General features: G+C 48.6%; 1 protein-coding gene across 2 annotated transcripts in view; it reads right to left on the bottom strand.

The window, feature by feature from the left end:
* LOC119978126 (ETS domain-containing protein Elk-4-like) overlaps positions 1-3,348 on the bottom strand; it is a 133,048-nt gene extending 129,700 nt beyond the window's left edge. Inside the window, exons 1-2 of one of the 2 annotated variants that reach the window (XM_038819530.1) lie at positions 3,187-3,348; positions 2,570-2,706 (exon numbers count right to left, since the gene is read on the bottom strand). The gene's annotated coding sequence lies outside the window, so the exon portion shown is untranslated. Of the gene's footprint in view, positions 1-2,569; positions 2,966-3,186 lie in introns of those variants that run through there. The other variant, XR_005463394.1, reaches the window with a different exon arrangement.
* Between the last annotated feature and the right edge of the window lie 11,276 nt (positions 3,349-14,624).

Raw genomic sequence — 14,624 nt, 5'->3', positions numbered from 1 at the left:
CCCCTCACCTCCTTCACACTCACGAATCCCATTTTTTTGCTCATTAAAATCGTCATAACCCTCGATTTCAAATCAAACCCCGAGTGAAAAACCTGCCCGACCTACCCCTTCCTTAACCTAACCTGGTCCTTCACACGGAGGTGTGTCTCCTGCAAAAAGACAACCCTCGCTTTAAAGCTCCTGAGGTGCGCGAACACCCGCGACCTTTTAACCGGCCCATTCAGTCCCCGGAAGTTCCACGTTACCAACTTTATTTGAGGCTTGCGCCTCGAATCCCCTCTACCGTCTGTCATCTTCCCCACTTAACTCCTGCCCCTTTAATTCCACTCTGTACCTAGCCCATCCCAGATGGCCCCTTTCTTCGCTCTTGACCATGTCATCTCTCACTCCCTGCCGTGTCGCAGAAACTCCCCCCCCCACTTTTCCTCTTCCCCTTCTTCATCCCCCCCACTTCTCCTTTCTCCTTTCCCCCCTCCCTCCGGTCACCCCTCTTGGCCGTCTCCCCCACCACCTCACTTCCATTAGCCACACCATCATTTTCATTCCTTTATGGGTTCCTCCTCCTGGTTGCTGTGCCTGGTGTGTGCCCTGCCTCAACTCCATTTCAGGGCACCTGGGTGTCAATGTGCCAACTGAACTGAAGTTACCACCAACAGATTAATAGCAAGGAACTGCTCCACAAGTCTATTTTAACAAAATGTACAACTCAAATGGCGAACTGCTCAAATTACCTAAGTCACTGTTCCATGCTCCCCTCCAACTCTGCTATACTCTGTTCCCCATCCCACAAACATTCTAGAGGGGAAGTGAGTGCCAACAGGCTATTTGCCTGCCAACCACGGCTCAGTTGGTAGCACTCTGCCTCTGAGCAACAAGGTTCTGGGTTCAAGTCCCACTTCAAGACTTTGAGTACAATAAACAAGGCTGACTCCAGGGCAATGCTGAGTGAGTGCTGCACTGTCAAAGTATGGAGCGTTAAACTGAGGCACTGTCTTCTTGCCCTCTCGGGTGGATGTAAATTATCCCAGGGTACTAATTTGAAGAATAACAGGGGCATTCTCCCTGCTGTCCTGGCCAATGTTTCTACCTCATCAATATCACAAGAAGGGCAGCACGGTGGCATAGTGGTTAGCACTGCTGCCTCACAAAACCAGGGACCCGGGTGCGAGTACAGCCTTGAGTGACTGCCTGTGTGGATATTGCACAATCCACATTCTCCCCGTGACTGCGTGGGGTGGTAGCACAGTGATTAGCACTGTTGCTTCACAGTGCCAGTGTCCCAGGCTTGGGTCACTGTCTGTGCGGAGTCTGCACGTTCTCCCCGTGTCTGTGTGGGTTTCCTCCGGCTGCTCTGGTTTCCTCCCACAAGTCCCGAAAGATGTGCTGTTAGGTGAATTGAATTATTCTGAATTCTCCCTCTGTGTACCCGAACAGGTGGTGACTAGGGGCTTTTCATAGTAACTTCATTGCAGTGTTAATGTAAGCCTGCTTGTGACAATAAAGATTATTTTTCCGGGTGCTCCAGTTTCCTCCCATAGTGCAAAGGTGTGCAGGTTAGGTGGATTGGCCATGATCAATGCGGGGTTACGGGGATAGGGCTTGGGAGTGAGCCGTGGTAGCGTGCTCTTTCGGAGGGTTGGTGCAGACTCAATGGGCCGAATGGCCTTCTGCACTGCAGGGATCAGTCCATGCAGTCCAAAAGCAGATTATGTGGTCATTATCAGATTGCTGTTTGTGGGAGCTTGCTGTGCGCAAAATTGACTGCTGCAATTCCGACATGACAACAAAGGCTACACATCAAAGTATTTGATTAGCTGTAAAATGCTTTGCAACATCCAGTGGTCGTGAAAGGTGCTATAGAAATGCCAGTTTCGTTCTATTCGACCTAGTGTGGATTTAAAAAAACACAATTCTACTCTCATTCCCAGCTCTCTCCCCACACACACACACCCACTTCCCAGCAGTTTAACCGATCAGCAGCAGGAATCCTGGATGATGCCAATCCCTCGCCCAAGGCCAGTAAAGTCAACTGTAAACACACACCCAGGTTGTGATCAGTTCCTTAAAGAGGGAACGAATCTCCCTCCTTCACAGCTGGAGGTGGGAAAGGGGGTGGTGGGGTTGCAATAAAAAAAATCAGCAAGCGATAGGATTAAATATAAAGCTTAATAACTGCAGATTCCACCCCGGGCCTATATGAAAGGCCCAGTGATAGTTTACATAAAAGAGAGAGAGACAGAGACAGTTTCTTCATTTAAGTACAGCTTGCTTCTTTGAGCATTTATCTGTAATCCCGTTACTAATCCCCAGCATTACCCTCTGATTTTATATCACATTTTTTTGCTTGCATTCTAGTCGTCATTTGCCAAACCCCTTTTAATTAACTCCCCACCACCACATACAACAAGTCGACAGCTGGACTCGATTTGGTTACATCCGCTAGCTCGATACATTGTAAACCAATGATTTCCCCTCGATATAAAAAAACCTTGTTAGAAATGAACCAAGGACAAAAGGAAACGAAACAATGTTGCAAGTCAACAATACAAATGGATACAAATACACTCACCCCCAACTCCAGCGAGCCTTGTCTCTCTCTACAAATCCCAGGGTGGGCAGCTCCAGGGTGATCATGCTATTAATGTTCAAATCAAATCAAAACAATGTCGTTCACAGAAATCCTTCCCCTGGTCGCTTTACAGGAGCCTGGAGGAATGGAGAGGAAGGAGGGAGAGAGTGAGTAGGTGAGCGCTGTCTTTCCTCGCTGCCTTGTGAATCAGGAGCTGCTCCGCCCGGCGAGTCTCCACCGATCACATTCATGTCTTGTCGATTTCCCCCCTTGTTAATTTCACGGGTGTTTCCTGCCCCTTCGGGGTTTCCTCCGGCAGAGGGGATGTGGTTCCTTCAGCCCGCGTCGGGGTCTATGTGCATGTGTGTGATCATCAGGACCCTCACCGCAGATTGTCTACCCCCACCTCTCCCCTAATCTCCACCTCACACCCAGCTCCCCACCAGCAGCAGCACCCCCGGGAGAGACAAGCAACCTCCGCAACCCCCTCCCTCGCTCATAATCGCCTCCTTGCGTTGTTGTATATCCCTCGATTTCTTTCCTCGCCACACTACCCTCCCCGCCTCCTCACCCCCTGTCTCCCGATCGATTTCCTTTCAGTTTCTGGGAGCTGTCACCTTATCTGCCGGTGTCCGCGCCGTCCTAGAGGGAGGCACGTGTTTTACTCCACATTTTGATGCAGCCGAACAGGTTAGGAATACATTCGCGGTGACATTTACCGAGCCAAAGCCCAAACCATTGGCGTGATTGACTCTGCCGTCTAGACGGAGGCGTTATAGTACAGCACAAGACCTGGGGTTCTTTTGCCGGGAACCAAAAACAAAGGGGCGATCGACTAGATCGAGATCTTTAAAATTACTAACGGGTTTGATTGTAGAGAATTAGATAAATATTGAAAGGGAAAAAAATACTGGGCTGAGGGGAAAGGGCAGCAAGGTAGGGTTATAGCTGGAGCAAAGAGGTCACACAGGCATGATGGGCTGAATGGCCTCTTCCTGTGATTTAAATATAATCATTCTTGGAATGTAACTATCCCTGGCAATAAATGCTGACCTTGCCCTTGACGAAGTGAGCTGCCTGCTTTAACTTCTGCAGCCCACGAAAATGTTGGTCCATGCAAAGTGCCCTGAGGGAGAGAATTCCAGCATTTTGACCCAGTGACATTTGGCATTTAGTTCCAAGTCAGGATTGTGTGTGACTTGAAGGAAACTTGCAGATGATAGTTTTCCCATGCATCTACTGCCCTTATCCTTCTAGGTGGTAGAAGCCTGGGATTTGGAAGGTGCTGTTGCTGCGGTACATCTTGTTGATGGTACACACTGCTGTAGCTGTGTGTCAGTGCTGAAGGGAGTGAATGTTTTAGGTGGGGGGTATGCAGTGCCGATCAAGCAGGCTGCTTTATCTTACATGGTGTCAAGTTCAAGTTTTGTTGGAGAGTGATGTGTAAGCTGGGTCTTTGTGGACTGTGTTTGATGCAGTATAGAGAGAGACAGGCTTCCAACACTTGAAGAGATGCAACACGATTTTATTGAACAATTCACTATAATACATACTTAACTGTGGGTGAACACGATGCTGACTTGACTGGAGACCTGAAGCTAACCTGACCAGACTAACTGACCACCACATGGTGTTTATACTAGCTGCTGCTCACGAGCTCTGACTGTCTCAGAGGCTGGATCCCGAGAGAGCGGGAAAACTGGTGCCCTCTGGCTTTATAGTGGTCGTGTCCTGTCTGGTGATTGGCTGCTGTGTTCTATTTGTTCATTGGTCATCCTGTGTGTCAATCACTGCCTGTCTGCACTCCATCATATACCTGGATGTATATTATGACATCTCCCCCCCTTTAAAAAAAAAAGATATGTGTTCAGGAACTTGACTATATACAGAATATGCTAACTTATATACATGGGAAGGTGTCTAGTGCAGATAGAGGGCAGATAACACATGAGAAAAAAAACGATATATACAGATGTCAAAACGGTGAGATAACAAGGTAATGCAACATTCAGTCTATAAATTCAGTCTCTGTGGCGGGTGACAAATTCTGGTTGGCCGCCTCAAGGGTGGGTCAGGGGCCGCCTGCACCTGAATGGGCGGGACTGCCTCCAATACGGTGGGCGTAGAGGTCGGTAGAATAACTGGCAGATCAGTAGCCTCATGGAAGGGCGCGTCTTGAGGAAGCAGTGTGCGAGGTGGGACATGCAGTGTAGAGAGAGACAGGCTTCCAACACTTGAAGAGATGCAACACAATTTTATTGAACAACTAACTATAATACATGCTTAGCTGTGGGTTGACACTATGCTGACTTGACTGGAGACCTGAGGCTAACCTGACCAGACTATCTTACTACCACATGGTGTTTGTTCTAGCTGCTGCTCACGAGCTCTGTCTGTCTCAGAGGCTGGATCCCGAGAGAGCGGGAAAACTGGTGCCCTCTTGCTTTATAGTGGTCGTGTCCTGTCTGGTGATTGGCTGCTGTGTTCTGTTTGCTCACTGGTCATCCTGTGTGTCAATCACTGCCTGTCTGCACTCCATCATGTACCTGGATGTATACTATGACAGAGAGTATTCCACCACACGCCTGATGTGTGCTTTGTAGATGGTGGCCAGGCTTTGGGGATTTAGAGGTGAGCTATTTGTTGGAGACATATCTCCAAATTTGCAGATGACATGTAGCTGGGTGGGAGGGTGAGCTGTGAAGAGGTTGCAGAGATGTTTGTGTGATTTGGGCAAGCTGGGTGAGTGGGCAAATGCATGGCAGATACAGGATAATATGGATAAATGAGAGATATCCACTTTGGTAGCAAAAACGGTAATGGACCATCAATAATAGACGAAGCGAGTGAAAGAACTAAAATGTGGCTTTAATACACTGAGATGTGTGCCTGTCTGCTGCTGATCCCTCACTGAGGCAGGGCCACAGATCAGCCAACTATATACAAAGCCCGAGGGGCGGAGCCAACAGAAGCAACAACAACAACAACAATAAGTAACAATGGAACAAACAATAACAGTGAATATATATATATATATATATATATATATATATATATATATATATATATATATATATATATAGCAGTGAGTAACAGTGGAACGTGGTTCACCACAAACAGGAAGACAGATTATTATCTGGATGGCTATAGACTGAGAGAGGGGAATATACAATGAGACCAGTTGCTGAAGGTAACCATGCAGGTGCAGCGGATGGTAAAGAAGGCTAATGGCATGTTGGCCTTCACAGCCAATAGAGGATTCGAGAACAGGAGCAGGGATATCCTGCTGCAGTTATACAGGGCCTTGGGGAGGCTACACCTGGAATATCGTGTGCAATTTTGGTTTCCTTACCTGAGGAAAGATGTTCAGCAAAGGTTTACCAGGCTGATTCCTGGATGGTCGGACTGACGTATGAGGAGAGATTGAGTCGGTTAGAATTATATTTGCTGGCGTTCAGAAGAATGAGGGGGGTCTATAGAAACCTATAAAACTATAACAGTACTACACCGAGTAGATGCAGGAAGGATTTTTCCGATGGTGGGGGTGTCAGAACTACGGATCACAGTCTAAGGATATGGGGTAAACCTTTTAGGACTGAGCTGGGGAGAAATCTCTTCACCCAGAGAGTGGTGAGCCAGTGGAATTCATTACCACAGAAAGTAGTTGAGGCCAAAACACTGTGCGGGATTCTCTGCTGGCGGGATGTTTCATTGTGCCGGCAGTTCACCCACACCCGCAGATTTCCCGGCGGCGTGGGGTGGCCACAATGGGAAATCCCATTGGCAGGTGGAGGGAGCGGAGAATCCCGGTGAGGGCGCGCCGCTCAGGAATGTGCGGCTGGTGGACCAGAAAATCCCACCCTGTATGTATTCAAGAAGGAGTTGGATATACCTCTTGGGCTAAGGGATATGGGTGGAGAGCGGGTTGAGGCTTTTGAGTTGGATGGTGAGCCATGATCGTATTGAATGGCGGAGCAGACCCAAAGGGCTGAATGGCCTACTCCTGCTCCTATTTTCTATGTTGCAGAATTCCCAGCTTCTGACCTCCTCTCGTAGCAAAAGTATGTGGCTGGTCCAGTTCAGTTTCTGGTCAGTGATAATCCCCAGGATGTTGATGGCGGGAATTTCAACAATGATAATGCCATTGTCTATCCGTGCTCTCCCAGACAAGAATAACAGGGGAGAGTTTAAGAAGAAGCTAGACGAGTATACAATGGATAAAGGAATCGTTTGTTATATTAATAGTGTTAAATGAAGTAGGCTGGAGCATAGACACCAGCTTGGCCTGTTTCTGTGCTGTATGTTTTATGTCATTCTAAGTAAACTAACAAATAAAGAGGGCAGTCAAACCAGCCCGTTTAGCTTTGGTATGCTAATATAGAATGACAGCATTACAGCACAGCAGAAGAATGTATGGTCATCGTGTTTGTACATGCCTTCTGCAAGAGCTACCCATTTATTAAATTTACTTGTATTTACATTGCACCTTTACTGGAAGGGTTTAGAGGATGTCACAAAAATACGTTTTCAGAAGGCATTTGATTAAATCTTCCATAGGAGATGGAACATTGACTGAGAAGTGGTAGAGCAGTTAGAGTATGTTTGAGATCAGTTTTCTGGGAATATTGTTCCAGTTTTCTCTGGGTAAGATTTTCCCGGGAATCGGCAAAAGCCCCCCCACCCACACTGCCCCCTGGCAGGACATTGCCAGAGGGCAGTGCCATGCAGCAGTGCTGGGAGTAGTGCATGGGCATGACCCTCTTCCCCTTGAGCTGTGCACTCATCTGAGCCCCCCTGGGAGATCTGCTCGCCAGGTGCACGCCTTGGGAGACCAGTCGTGATTCAAGCTGTTGTGCCCTCAAACCGACATGGACGGATTTCTGTCGGGGTGGGGTGGTGTGGATGATTTAGGCTCGGGGACCCCGATAATTATATGTTAATGTATTCAAATGATGTCACTAAAAGCGCCCTCCCGTCACCGACGGGACGGGGAGTGGAACAATCGCAACACGCATTTACCCCGATGTAAAAAGTGGTTCTGCAGTTCTTGCGATATTTTAAGCTCCTGTCGCCAAACCCGCCCGATGCAATCAAGAGCGGAAAATCACGGCCCCCGTCATTCTTTTCCAGTACCAGCCACGGATAGTAATTTTGCTTCCAAGTCAGAAATTTGTGCATTCAAGTCTCACTCCAGGAGCTGAGCATGAGAATTATAGCTGGCACTTCAGTTCCTGCTGCATTGACGGAGGTGCTGAATTTTGGATAACATGTTAAACCAAGGCCCTTAGGTGCAGGTAAAAGATCCTATTGGCACCATTCAATGGAGAGCTCGGTTGCCCTGGTCAATATTAATCACTCAACCAACAGCACCACAGTAGATTATCTTGCCATAATCTCATTGCTGTGTGTGGGATCTTTCTGTGCACCATTTGGCTGCTAAATTTCCTACATCACAACAGTGACCACATTTCAAAATATTTTAGGCCACAAAAGTTGCGATTATAGGAGTCTCCCTTTCCTTCTTTATCCCACCGGACAGTGGTTTAAGAAGGCCCACCGTGACTTTCTCAGGGCAACTAGGCACGGGCAATTAATGCTGGCCTTGCCAGACACCCCCACATCCTGAGGATGAAATTTAAAGAACCAGAATGGAGCGAAAGGCCTCCTGTTTTCATGCCTCCGCCATGGTTTGAAAACTCGCAGCCTTTGTGAAAATTCCCTCAGAATGACAAGTCTGTCGTTTGAAGGGTTATTTTCCAATTTTTTTCTCAGTGATAATCTTAGCAGTAAAGGCTGCATGAGTATTTGTAACGGTTGAAATTGTACTGCGAATAATTATGTGGATGACTGTTCGACGAGTATCATTTATAGCCATGATAAATGTAACCGCAATGTTTGTGCGACTGATGGTTGTGCTAGTTTTGCTTACACTAGCGATAATTATACTATTAATAGCTATGTGGATGATTCACCCGAGGAAGGAGCAGTGCTCCGGAAGCTAGTGTTTGAAACAAACATGTTGGACTTTAACCTGGTGTTGTAAGACTTCTTACTGTGCTCACCCCAGTCCAACGCCGGCATCTCCACATTATGTGGATGATAGTTATGTGGGCCATGGTGAGGTCAGTGGTGACTGTGTTATGAGTGATGATGATATTCGTGATGGTTATTGGTGTTTGTGATTGGTTCGGTATTGTTGTTTCACGTTGTTTTCTCCTTAGTTGCCACATCTGCCGTATAGGCTAATCAATCCCTAATGGTTCAGGCTGATCTCAGGAGAGAAAATTAAGAGCTGGGGCATACAGGGAGTGAGAGACATACTCATACAGGTCCAGAATGTCTATTGCACTCGGAATATTACCAAAGAATAAACATATATCTTAGGTTCAAAATTAAGATTTCACCTCATGTTGAACATTGCAATGCTTTCTAAGCTATTTTTTTCTCTTTATCACCTGCATTGTCCTACAATAGCAGAAACCCTTTTCTTCCCACCAACTCCTCTTTGTGGCAAAGAAATGATCTCCTGCCATTACAGTGATCTCACAGCTACATGGGAGGACGGTTTCCCCCCAACTCACTTGCGTAGCAAGTTACTAGAGTGAAATCAGGAAGCACTTCTTCACACTAAGGGTCGTGGAAATTCGCTACACTCTTTACAGCGTAAAGCCAGCTGCCAATTCGCTATCAGCCAGTTCCCTGCTACTGGCGTCAACTAGTTTCACCCTTGAGAATTTTTAGGAATAGAAAAAAAACCCATTTTGTTTTTGATATTCATTCCCATTGTGGTCTTCGCCAGTACTTACTGGCCACCCTCTCATTACTTGAGTCTGCGATTCTTTCTTGTAGTTTGATAGAGGCTCCAGTTTGAAATGAAGTAGTGGTGATGTGACTGAGAATTGCACTGACAAGCGTCTCTTCAGTTGAATATTACAGGTGTGATTGGGATTTCTCTTTTGCCATCTCATTGACTTCTAAATGCTCACCGAGTATTTCTCATAACTAAGTTTTGTTGCTGTGTTACCTTTAATTTAAAATGTACTTTACAATTCTGGTGACATATTGAAGCATGCAAAAAAAAATCAACCACACCGTTGTGGGATTGGAGTTACATAGAACATACAGTGCAGGAGGCCATTCGGCCCATCGACCCACTTAAACCCTCACTTCCACCCTATCTCCGTAACCCCTCCTAACTTTTTTGGTCACTAAGGACAATTTATCATGGCCGCTCCACCTAACCTGCATGTCTTTGGACTGTGGGAGGAAACTGGTGCACCCGGAGGAAACCCACGCAGACACGGGGAGAACGTGCAGACTCCGCACAGACAGTGACCCAGCGGGGAATCGAACCTGGGACCCTGGCGCTGTGAAGCCATAGTGCTAGCCACTTGTGCTACCGTGCTGCCCTGCTACTGTGCTGCCCATATAGACCAGGAATGGGTAAGGACGAAAAATGTCCTTCCAAGCGCCGTTGGTAAACCAGTTGGGGCTTTAACACCATTTTTGTTATTCAAAGCCAGATAACTCCAATCTTTGCTTCAATTGAATTTGAAATCTTAAATTGTCATGATCATATTTGACCTCACATTCTCTAGATTATGAGTCCAAGCCACAAGGCCTGAGATCCCTGCCTCGGTAATGTTACAGCCTTTATCGTCACTAAATCCTCCTTATCTCGAGATACCTATTCTGAGACTTGAAATGAAAGCAAAATCAACACAATACCCAACCCTATCTTGTCAAGGGATAAATTAAGAGTACTTTGGTGTGGCTTTTCAGACAATGATCTCAACTTCAAAAGAGACTCAAAAGTTATCAAATTCTAAATAACGCAGATAATTCTGTTGAAGCTGTCCCCAACATTTATCCCTTAAAGTGAGGAAATATGTACATCTGAAGTTTGTTGTCATTATAATCATGTACAGTATAGGACAGTTTCCTCTACCTTGCCAGCCCCCTCCCCCCCGCCCTCCCCCGCATCGCCCCCCCCCCCCCCCCCCCCCCCCCCCCCGCCCTCCCCCTTCAAACAACTTGTTTTAGCCCCGCTCTGACCCACAGGGAGGCCAGGACAACGTTCTTCCACTTCCTTCATCAATCATTCTTTGGCTTTGCTGGGGGAAATTCCAAGTTGAGTGCCAAATTAGGTATGGTTTTGTCGCCATTGGGGAAATGTGTTAAAACCGCCGTCAGTCCATTTATAATAGGGAGCTGAAAACCTGAGCTTCATGTGTTTTTGTAAGAATGCTTCTTTCCATAGCTGTAGAGTCTCCGTGCTATTACATAGTGACACGTGAGGGACCCACACTTCCTTGTCAGAAAACGTTAATGGAAAATCCAGTTCTTGCAAATATGTAATGGCTTGGAGGCTCCATTTTGCAGCTGAGCTGACTGAGATGTCTTGACTGACATTGGCGAATATTTTTCACTTTTTTATGTAAGAGATGCCATAAATTAATCAATAAACAGCGAGCGTAAGGCATTGAGAGCAGAGAAACTCCCTTGCACACCCAGAACCATGAGAATCTTTCCAGGGTTATCCGTTGAAGCACAGTGGTTAGCACTGTAGCGTCACAGCGCCAGGGTCCCAGGTTCGATTCCTGCGTGGGTGACTGTCTGTGCCGAGTCTGAGTGTTCTCCCCGTGGCTGCGTGGGTTTCCTCCGGGTGCTCCGGTTTCCTCCCACAGTCCAAAGATGTGCAGGTTAGGTAGATTGACCATGCTAAAACCATGTCCCTGCCGTTCTTGTGTGTGGCGTACTTCTGCGCCAATGTCCGGGAAAACCATGCTAAGGCGGGTGCGAAGTCTCCGGCCCATTAGGAGTTCTGCGGGAGCTACCCCAGTCACCGCATGGGGAGTGGTCCTATATGAAAACAAAAATCGAGCCAGTCTCGTGTCCATCGACCCGGAAGACTGCTTCTTGAGGCCTCGTTTGAATGTCTGCACTACGCGCTCCGCCAACCCTTTTGAAGCCGGGTGGTAAGGGGCAGTGAGGATGTGGCGTATAATGTTCATCTTCATGAACCTCGCAATCTCCTCACTTGTGAACGGAATGCCGTTGTCCGTGACCAGCACCTCGGGGAGGCCATGCATACTGAAAGACAAACGCACCTTCTCGATCATTGCGCAGGACGTTGTGCCTCCCATCTTATGCACCTCTAGCCATTTAGACTGGGCATCGATTAATAGCAGGAACGTGGATCCTTGAAAAGGGCCGGCGAAATCCGCATGCAAGCGCGCCCAAGGCCGCCCTGGCCATTCTCAGTGATGTAGGAGCGCGGCCGGCAGAAGCTTCTGATGCTCCTGGCAAATGGAGCAGTTTTGGGCCACCTTCTCAATGTCGGTGTCGAGGCCTGGCCACCAGACATAACTCCGGGCCAACATTTTCATTTTGGTCACACCTGAATGCCCATTGTGCAAGTCTCTCAGTATCAGCTCCTGTCCTTTTTCCGGGACAATCACACGCGTCCCCCACAAAAGGATGCCGTCTTCCACGCTGAATTCGGACAGCTTGGAGGAAAATGCCCGCAACTTGCCTGGGAGCTGTCTATGCTGCCCACCATACAGGACTATGTGCCGAACCTTTGACAGGACTGGCTCCGTCTGGGTCCACTCACGGATTTGTGATGCCGTGACAGGCAAGGTGTCCATAAAATTTAGGGTTGCAACCACCACACCGGTCGTGGGGGTCGACATGGGGCCGGTCGATAAAGGCAATCGGCTCAATGCGTCGGCATTCCCTATCTGGGTTCCTGGTTTGTGCTCCAGAGAATACTCATATGCAGCGAGCAACAAAGCCCAGCGCTGGATCCGTGCAGAAGCAATGGGCGGTATTGGTTTATCCTCTCTGAAAATCCCAGGAGAGGCTTATGATCAGTCACGATAGTGAAGTGGCGGCCATATACGTACTGGTGGAAATGTTTTACCGCAAAGACCACTGCCGGGCCCTCCTTGATCTGCGCGTACTTTATTTCCGCTGCAGTCAATGTGCGGGAGGCGAAAGCTATCGGCCGCTCGACCCCGTTCTCCATCTTGTGGGACAGGACGGCCCCAATGCCATACGGGGATGCATCACATGTGACGAGCAAAGGCTTTCCAGGATCATAGTGGGTTAGTAACCCAGATGATGACAATTGTTGTTTTACCCGCCGAAAAGCGGTTTCTTGCGGCTGACCCCAAACCCAGGTGTGATTCTTCTTTAGCAGAAGATGCAACGGGGCCAGCGTAGTTGCCAGATTGGGGAGGAACTTTCCGTAATAGTTTACGAGGCCGAGAAACGAACGAAGACGCGAAGTGTCAGTCGGGGCGGGGGCCTGTTGAATCGCGCGCACCTTCTCTGCGACGGGGTGTAAACCTTCGCGGTCCACCCGATAACCCAGGTAGACTACTTCCTTCGCCTGAAAAACGCACTGTGCGACGTAAACGAACTCCAGCCTCCAAAAAGCGTCAAAGGACAGCCTCCAAATTTTCTTGATGTTCCTGCTCCGACGTCCCTGTGATCAAAACGTCATCTAAGTAAATAGCAACAAGTGGTAAACCTCTCAAAATGCCCTCCATAACGCATTGAAAAATAGGGCAGGCAGAGGATACTCCAAAGGGCAAACGTGTATATTCATACAGGCCCCGGTGTGTATTAATTGTTACATATGGCTGGGAGGCAGGGTCCAGCTCCAACTGCAGGTAGGCGTGATTCATATCTAATTTTGTGAACGAGAGTCCGCCTGCAAGCTTCGCGTAGAGGTCCTCTATGCGAGGCATTGGGTATCAGTCGAGTCGGGAAGCCGTATTCACTAAGTTTATAGTCGCCGCACAAGCGAACTGTGGCATCTGGCTTCATTACAGGTACAATTGGTGCTGCCCAGTCAGCGAAACGGACGGGCCTAATGATACCCAAAGTCTCCAAATGAGTGAGCTCCCCTTCTACCTTCGCGAGCAAGGCGTAAGGCACGGGCGCGCCTGGAAATAGCGCGGCGTGGCTCCTGGTTCGACTTGGATACGGGCTGCAGCCTCTTTTATTTTCCCCAAACTGGGCTGGAATACATCTGGGTATCGTCCTAGCACCTCAGTCAACCCTCCAGAAACTGTTTGGAGGATGTGCTGCCACTGCAATGACAAATGGTAACCAGTCCCGACCCAACAGGCTGGGCCCATGGCCGCGCACCACGATAAGTGGGAAATGCCCCTCCTGGCGTCCATAAACAACAGGGGTCATCATAGTTCCTGCAATGTCCAATGGTTCCCCAGTGTAGGTGGCCAACCTGGCCTGTGTGTCAGTTAATGAAAGGGTCTGTATACCCTGCTTGATGCGGTCGAATGTCCTCTGGGCGATCACGGAGACCGCTGCGCCAGTGTCCAACTCCATCTCAAGCGGGTGACCATTGACCCGTACTGTCACTTTAATGGGGGCCACACGGGGAGCTGCCACACAATGCAGCTGCAGGCAGTCGTCCTCCGTCTCCACGTCCTCGGGAGTAGTCGCCGCAGGTTCATCCAAATGAAAGGTACGGCCCCTGGGCCGGCCCCAGTTTCGGTCGGAACGACGGCACCTCTGGCGCCCCCAGGACCGGCGTCCACGACGGGATCGGCGCCTACAAGTCTGACACGGACATGGCTCCTCATCCATTGGTTCTGGAGAACGCTCCCTTCAGGGAAGGATATCCGACGGCCACTGGCGTCGATCCGGACGTCGCCTCGCCCAAGGTACCGCAGGGGTGCAGGGGGATGCTTTCAGACGGAAGGGGTTGTGTTCCAAGGCGTACACCTCCATTCCCTGTAACTCCTGCACTCCTTGTTCTGTGCTCTCTCGGGACAATACTATTTGAATGGCCTGTTGAAAAGTCAATGTTGGCTCAGATAACAACTTTCTCTGGGTGGCCGCATTGTTAATACCGCAAACCAAACGGTCGCGTAACATTTCTGATAAGGTCTCACCATAGTCACAGTACTCCGCAATCCTGCGTAGCCTGGATAGAAAGTCGGCAAGGGATTCTCCTGGGGTCCTCTCAGCGGTATTAAACCGGTAACGTTGGACTATCATGGATGGGGTTGGGTTAAAA

This window comes from Scyliorhinus canicula, chromosome 15, assembly GCF_902713615.1.
Source record: "Scyliorhinus canicula chromosome 15, sScyCan1.1, whole genome shotgun sequence".
NCBI classification, from domain to species: Eukaryota; Metazoa; Chordata; class Chondrichthyes; order Carcharhiniformes; family Scyliorhinidae; genus Scyliorhinus; species Scyliorhinus canicula.
The sequence above is the reverse complement of the archived record's forward strand: the minus strand, read 5'-3'. Positions and strand labels throughout refer to the sequence as shown.